Source organism: Scyliorhinus torazame, chromosome 24 (assembly GCF_047496885.1).
Source record: "Scyliorhinus torazame isolate Kashiwa2021f chromosome 24, sScyTor2.1, whole genome shotgun sequence".
NCBI lineage: Eukaryota > Metazoa > Chordata > Chondrichthyes > Carcharhiniformes > Scyliorhinidae > Scyliorhinus > Scyliorhinus torazame.
Window position 1 is genome coordinate 55772672 of NC_092730.1, and position 8301 is coordinate 55780972.

The 8301-nt window shown below is 45.6% G+C and overlaps 1 non-coding gene across 1 annotated transcript; it reads right to left on the reverse strand.

Annotated features, from left to right (window-relative positions):
- Positions 1 to 3097: 3097 nt before the first annotated feature.
- trnap-agg (transfer RNA proline (anticodon AGG)) lies at positions 3098 to 3188 on the reverse strand. The gene is given in 2 exon segments: positions 3098 to 3133; positions 3153 to 3188. It is a non-coding gene; the product is annotated as a tRNA-Pro (tRNA).
- Positions 3189 to 8301: the final 5113 nt, after the last annotated feature.

Below are 8301 nucleotides of genomic sequence, written 5' to 3' on the forward strand. Positions count from 1 at the left end.
TTCAAACAGAAATGATGAGTAGTTTCTTCTCTCGGAGTATAGTGTATCTGGAGAAATGTTTGTATGAACCGAATAGGGGCTGTAAAGGGTGGGTCAGTTAATATGTTGATATTATGATTTTGAACATCTCGATCATATCTCCTCTCAGCCTTATCCTCTCCAAGGAGAACGTTCCCACTATCTCCAATCGAGCCTCATAAATGGAATCAATCCTGTAAACCTCTTCTGCACGCTGCCCAATACGTCCACAGCCTTCCAATATTGTGGCTCCCAGAGCTGTGCAAAATATTCCATCTGATGTCTAACTGGCGCCTTGTACAGATTCAGCATAACCTCCTTCCTCTTGTTCTCTTTTCCATTCGTTATAAAGCCCAGAATAAGATATGCTTGATTGCCTGCTCTCTCCACCCGTCCACCTTCAATGATCTATCCACATATACACCCAGCTCTGTCTGCTCCTTCACCCCATAAATAGTTGAGGGGCAGCACGGTAACATAGTGGTGAGCACTATGGCTTCACAGCGCCGTGTCTCAGGCTCGATTCCCGCTTGGATCACTGTCTGTGTTCTCCGTGGGTTTCGTCCGGGTGCTCCGGTTTCCTCCCACACTCTAAAGATGTGCAGGTTAGGTGGATTGGCCAGGCTAAATTGCCCTTAGGTTAGATGGGGTTGCTGGGATACGGGGAAATGGTGGAGGTGTGGGCTTCATGGGGGTGCTCTTTGAAGAGCCGGTGCAGATTCCATGGTCCGAATGGCCACCTTCTGCACTGTAAATTCTATGATTCTATACTTTCCTACCAAAATGCATCATCTCACACGTCTCCAGACTGAAAATCATCTTTTGTCGTTTGAAGTTCTAGACTTTCCAAAATTTCCAAGATTGTACCATCCCCAAACTTTGAAACTGTTCCCTGTACACCATGATCTAGCACATTGTTATATATCAGGGACAGCAAATGTTCCAGTAGGAACCCATGTGGAACACTACAAACCTTCTTCCAGTCCGAAAAGTCTCCATTGACCATTATATTCTGTTTCTGATTATTCAACCACATTTATATCCATATTGCTACTGTCCCTTTTATTCCAGGAGCTACACATTTCGCTAATTCTGTGCAGTTTTGGTTTCCTTATTTAGGGAAAGATGTAAATATGTTGGAGATGGTTCAGAGAAGGTTTCCTCGATTGGTGCCAGGAATGAGCCTTTCGTCAGTGGTAGGGAAATTACTGGAGAGAATCCTTCGAGACAGAATCTACTCCCATTTGGAAGCAAATGGACGTATTAGTGAGAGGCAGCATGGTTTTGTGTCTCACTAACTTGATAGAGTTTTTCGAAGAGGTCACAAAGATGATTGATGCAGGTAGGGCAGCGGATGTTGTCTATATGGACTTCAGTAAGGCTTTTGACCAGGTCCCTCATGGTAGACTGGTACAAAAGGTGAAGTCACACGGGATCAGGGGTGAGCTGGCAAGGTGGATACAGAACTGGCTAGATCATAGAAGGCAGAGAGTAGCAATGGAAGGGTGCTTTTCTAATTGGAGGGCTGGGACTAGAGGTGTTCTGCAGTGATCAGTGCTGGGACCTTTGCAGTTCGTAGTATATACAAATGATTTGGAGGAAAATGTAACTGGTCTGATTAGTAAGTTTGCAGATGACACAAAGGTTGGTGGAATTGCGGATAGCGATGAGGGTTGTCAGAGGATACAGCAGGATTTAGATCTTTTGGAGATTTGGGCGGAGAGATGGCAGATGGAGTTTAATCCGGACAAATGTGAGTTAATGCATTTTGGAAGGTCTAATGCACGTAGGGAATATACAGTGAATGGTAGAACCCTCAAGAGTATTGAAAGTCAGAGAGATCTATGTCTACAGGTCCACAGGTCACTGAAAGGGGCAACACAGGTGGAGAAGGTAGTCAAGACATACGGCATGCTTGCCTTCATTGGCCAGGGCATTGAGTAGAAAATTGGCAAGTCATGTTGCAGCTGTCTGGAACCTTAGTTAGGCCACACTTGGAGTATCGTGTTCAATTCTGGTCGCCACACTACCAGAAGGATGTGGAGGCTTTAGAGAGGGTGCAGAAGAGATTTACCAGGATGCTGCCTGTTATGGAGGGAATTAGCTATGAGGATCGGTTGAATAAACTCTGTTTGTTCTCACTGGAATGACGGACGTTGAGGGGCGACCTGATAGAGGTCTACAAAATTATGAGGGGCATAGACAGAGTGGATAGACAGAGGCTTTTCCCCAGGGTAGAGGGGTCAATTACTAATCAATTACATAGATTTAAGGTGCGAGGGCAAGGTTTAGAGGAGATGTACAAGGCAAGTTTTTTACAGAGAGGGTAGTGGGTGCCTGGAACTCGCTGCTGGAGAAGGTGGTGGAAGCAGCGACGATAGTGACATTTAAGCGGTATCTTTACAGATACATGAATAGGATGGGAATCGAGGGATACCGACCCAGGAAGTGGAAAACATTTTAGACTCGTCATTGGTCAGGCAGCATGGTCGGCACGGGCTTGACGGGCCGAAGGGCCTGTTCCAGTGCTGTACTTTTCTTTGTTCTTTGTTGTTCTTTGAGCGGGTTTGCTATTGAGGAAAGGTTAGACAGACTGCACTTGTTTCCAGTGGAGATGTGAAGAGTGACAGTTGATTTGATTGAAGTGCATCAGATTTTGAATGGTCTTGACAAGGTGGACGTGGAAAGGATGTCACTGCTTGTGGGTGAGACCAGAACTACTGGGCAGTTAAAAACAAGGATGTCGCCCTTTTCGGATGGAGATATGGAAATTTCTCCCTCTCAGAGAGTTGTGCGAATTTGGAACTCTGCCACAGAAGGCGGCGGAAGCGGGACATTGATTATTTTTAAGGCGGACATTCAACAAATAAATCAAAGGTTTATCGGGGTTACATACACCCATTGCATTCAGCCAGCTACCTGGATGCACAGGCGTTCGTTTGTTTTACTAATTTGAGGATACATTCAGCGTCCAACACCATGGTGAAACGGTCTTTAAATAACGTGTTCGTTTTTTCACGTGTTCTCTGGGGCTCAAACCTGCTCCCGACTTCAATGATCGTCGTGATAAAAATAAACAGGGCTCGTCCGGGATTTGAACCCGGGACCTCTCGCATTTTATCGCAAATGGAAGCCCCTAAGCGAGAATCATACCCCTAGACCAACGAGCCAAATCACAGTTAAGACTTACTCAAACCAGCTTATCATTGCCTCCCGAAGCTTATTGTATCAGCTCAATGCGCTTCTGAATTCCTGTTCAATTTCGTTTCGTTGTTAAAATAAATTCAAAAGAAACAATTTTTGTCCCTTGCTTTTCGTACTGGGATCATTGGGTAAATTGGTTAATTTTGGTTAGTTGGCCTCCACTGCGAACAGAATAAAAGACATACGGGACCAGTCTTTGCCGTTGCTGAGTAAGCACTGTGCAATGGTCACTCCGAACGATTCTGTCATGAAGCTGCTCTTCAAGTATTCTCTTTCTCAATCTGCTGAAGGCTGAGCTGACACATTGGAGGTTAGGGCGAATCCTGTCTGCTGGATCTGCCTTTTTCCAGTGGTGGCTTCCGGTCATGGAAAATGGTCCACATTTTCCACGATCTCGCCATTTTATTCTGTGTGCCATTCTATGTGAGTGTTCACAACATAATTCAGCTCTTGGTATTCACCAGGATTCACCACGAAGCGCAACACCTCCATACTCCCAGAACGCCTCGATCCACTGCAATTCGCATACCTCTGCAACCGGTCCACATCAGACGACATTTCATAGAATTTACAGTGCAGAAGGAGGCCATTCGGCCCATCGAGTTTGCACCGGCTCTTTGAAAGAGCACCCTACCCAAGCCCACACATGCACCCTATCCCCATAACCCAGTAACCCCACCAAACACTAATGGCAATTTTGGACACTGAGGGCAATTGAGCATGGCCAATCCACCTAATCTGCACATCTTTGGACTGGGGGAGGAAACCAGAGCACCCGGAGGAAACCCACGCAAACAAGGGGAGAATGTGCAGACTCCGCACAGATGTTGACCCAAGCCAGGAATCGAACCTGGGACCCTGGAGCTGTGAAGCAATTGTGCTAACCACTATGCTACCGTGCTGCCCCTAACTGTTTCCCTGGCCCGACACTCATCCCTGGAGCATCTAGAAAACAAGGACTCCTACATCAGACTCCTATTTATTGACTCCAGCTCCGCCTTCAACACCATAATCCCAGCCAAGCTCATATCAAAGCTCCAAAACCTAGGACTTGGCTCCCCACTCTGCAACTGGATTCACAATTTTCTGATCAACAGACCACAATCAGTAAGAAAGAATAACAGCACCTCCTCCACAATAGTCCTCAACACCGGGCCTCTGCAAGGCTGCGTACTTAGCCCCCTACTCTACACCCTGTACACACACGACTGTGTGGCAAAACTTGGTTCCAACACCATCTACAAGTTTGCTGACGATACGACCATAGTGGGCCGGATCTCGAATAACGATGAGTCCGAATACAGGATGGAGATAGAGAACCTAGTGGAGTGGTGTCGTGACAACAATCTCTCCCTCAATGCCAGCAAAACTTAAGAGCTGGTCATTGACTTCAGGAAGGAAAGTACTGTACACACCACTGTCAGCATCAACGGGGCCGAGGTGGAGATGGTTAGCAGTTTCAAATTCCTAGGGGTGCACATCTCCAAAAATCTGTCCTGGTCGACCCACTCCGATGCTACTACCAAGAAAGCACAACAGCCCCTATACTTCCTCAGAAACTAAGGAAATTCGGCATGTCCACATTAACCCTTACCAACTTTTACAGATGCACGAAAGAAAGCATCCTATCGGGCTGCATCACAGCCTGGTATGGCAACTGCTCGGCCCAGGACCGCAAGAAACTTCAGAGAGTCGTGAACACCGCCCAGTCCATCACACAAACCTGCCTCCCATCCATTGACTCCATCTACACCTCCCGCTGCCTGGGGAAAGCAGGCAGCATAATCAAAGATCCCTCCCACCAGCTTACTCACTCTTCCAACTTCTTCCATCGAGCAGGAGATACAGAAGTCTGAGAACACGCACGAACAGACACAAAAACAGCTTCTTCCCCACTGTCACCAGACTCCTAAATAACCCTCTTATGGATTGACCTCATTAACACTACACCCTGTATGCTTCATCCGATGCCAGTGCTTTTGTAGTTACATTGTATATGTTGTGTTGCCCTATTATGTATTTTTTAAAATTCCCTTTTCTTCTCATGCACGATTTTGATCTGTTGAGATGCTCGCAGAAAAATACTTTTCACTGTACCTCGGTACACGTGACAATAAACAAATCCAATCCAATCCAATCCAGTCAGTGGTGTTGTGTGGAAAGTAGGATTCAGTCTGTGGAACTCTGTGTCCCATACACTATATGTTCAGAGTGACCATTGCACAGTCCTTGTGGAGACAAGGCCCCATCTTCACATTGAGGATTCGCTCCATTGGGTTATTTGACACTACCACCCTGCTAAATGCAATCAATTTTGAAATATAATTCATGTATATTTCAGTCTCTGACACTGTATGACAGAGTCAGATTTATTCCATATTTGTAATATTCCGGTAATTCCTAGGATTGTTGCACATCTACTGTAACACTCTGTCTTTGGGATTCAGTTAAATCGCGTTGTGAGTGTCTCTGGGACTGTATGAGAGTCTGTCATTCATTCAGTATCTTTCATTCTCTGAAAATCTGTGTCAAGGTCGAACTAAATCTGTAATGATCAATCTCTGATATTGTTATTGAGTGGAGAAAATCATTATGTTCTTTGCCAATTTCCGTTAAAACGTCTGCATATCAGAATCATTACAAAACTTTCAGTGGCGTTGCGCTTGTGTGTCCGTTGGGGGAGGGGCATATAGGCATTTGGGTGGTGAATGAATCTTTATCTGTCAGTCTCTGATGTGCGCAGTAAGAAGTCTGACAACACCAGGTTAAAGTCCAACAGGTGTGTTTCAAACACTAGCTTTCGGAGCGCTGCTCTTTCCTCAGGTGTATGAAGAGATATGTTCCGGAAACATGTATATAGACAAAGTCAAAGATGTAAGAGAATGCTTTGAATGCGAGCATTTGCAGGTAATTAAATCTTTACAGATCCGTAGATAGGGGTAACCCCTGGTTAAAGAGGTGGGAATTGTCTCAAGCCGGGACAGTTGGTAGGATTCCGCAATCCCAGGCCAGATGGTGCGGGGCGAATGTAATGCGACATGAATCCAAGGTCCCGGTTGAGGCCGTACTCATGTGTGCGGAACTTGGCTATAAGTTTCTGCTCGGCGATTCTGCGTTGTCGCGGGTCCTGAAGGCTGCCTTGGAGAACGCTTTCCCCGAGATCAGAGGCTGGATGCCCTTGACTGCTGAAGTGTTCTCCGGTGTGACATGTGAATATTCGAGTCATTCTCTACCTGCAGTCTCTGCTGCTGTGTGTGGCACAGGTCTCCCCAGACCAACGAGCCAGCCGCTGATTTGATCTCACTTAAAACAACTTTTAATTGCGTCCAAAGCCCATCAGTTTCCCCTCAATTATAAATCAGAAATGTGAATGAACAATGTGACATTTATCTCTCTGTTCTGGAGCTGATCAGAAGCAGTGATGTCAGATTTCACCACTCGACAAGTCGGCCTGTGGATGCGCGTCGGCAATATCGTGTTTATGTAATTCTGCCAGTCAGTGGGTTCAGTTGGCATTTTAGGAGAAATTCGAAGCCATCATGACTTCATCAGTGGCCTCATGGTTAAGGTGTGAGTGATGTTTATCATGATGTGATCAAATGAGTGTCTGTTTCAGTCTTTCCGCGGGGAGTTTTCATGCTGAGGAGAAACATGTTGGACATGGTCTGGGAATGTTTCACTTCGGTCCATTCCCAACATTTCCTGCCCTGATGGGATGGGCTTTTCCTTCCAAACTGCACCCGCTGCAAACAGATTCCCCAAATTAACGAACAAAACAAAAACACGCGCAACTGATCTTTTAAGAAATTATGACATTTTCTCTGAAAACAATATACCAACATTGATTAATATTGGTTAAATATCCTTTATAAAGTATTGTTTTATACGTTTAGTGTAGTTTATTAAAAAATGCTGATTACCAGACCCTATAAATTTTTGCTTTCATTCCCCAAACAGCCAAATTGGGTGAAAACCATCAATCAGAGTCAAAGGGAGCACCGGTCTTTTGTGTGGTCAGTGGTTTGTTTATGGAGCTGAGTAAATATTCCAGAGCAGAGCCGCTCCGAGCAGGGTTCTAACCTCCTCGGGAATACAATAATGTGTGTTTGCCGTTTCTGCCCACACACCTGGATTGGAATGGAGCTGCTGCCGCCCGGGGAGCTGGACAAGCAAGAGGCACAGATATTGACCAACTGCACCCGCTGCAAACAGATTCCCCAAATTACCGAACAAAACAAAAACACGCGCAACTGATCTTTTAAGAAATTATGACATTTTCTCTGAAAACAATATACCAACACCTCTTGAAGATTTGATTTGCTGTAACAATTCACTCTGAACTGTCTCAATGTCAGCCGTCATTCCTTCCCAGCTCACACACAGGCGCTGACTGGTTAAAAGTCTGCTTCACTTTTCCAGGTCCGGCTCAATAAAATCAATCACAGGCCCATGATCTGCTTTCCTCCTGTTCTCAGACACATCCACTTTGTACAAGGGCGCACTAACTGGTTTTCAGAGTAAGAGTCAGACTGCAGTCACCTCGTTCTCTCTCGATCCCTTTATCTCAGAGCCACCTCACAACCAGGAATGGAACTTCTCACAGAGCCAAGAATGGAATAGTTTGTCGATTCTTCCACTGATTCAGGACCGTCCATCACCAGGACGTGTTTGTCCAAAAGAGTTGGGATGAGATGGGGCTGAGTTTCACTGTGTATCCAATCAGTCCCCGGAGAAGCACAAAAACAGTGAGTGAGGGAGAGAGAAAGAAACAACGAAACAGATAGAGAGATAAAATATGTTCTATTTCTGCCACGATCTTTTTACAGAGATATACATGCAGCTGAATGAAATCAAACCACGTTTCCATTTTTATATTTCGTTCAGTTTCCCCCCAAAAATGTTAAATATCGGACTGAACTCGATGAAGGTTCCAACCGTTTATTTGCAGCCAATCAGAATTCCGATTCATTCCGGAGTCAGCGGCTTGTCCGCCGAGTTGAACAAACATTTCGAATCACAGTCGCTGCAAACAAAACTCGAACCTGCGCGGGAAACGCCCATTGGATTTCAATCCCAACG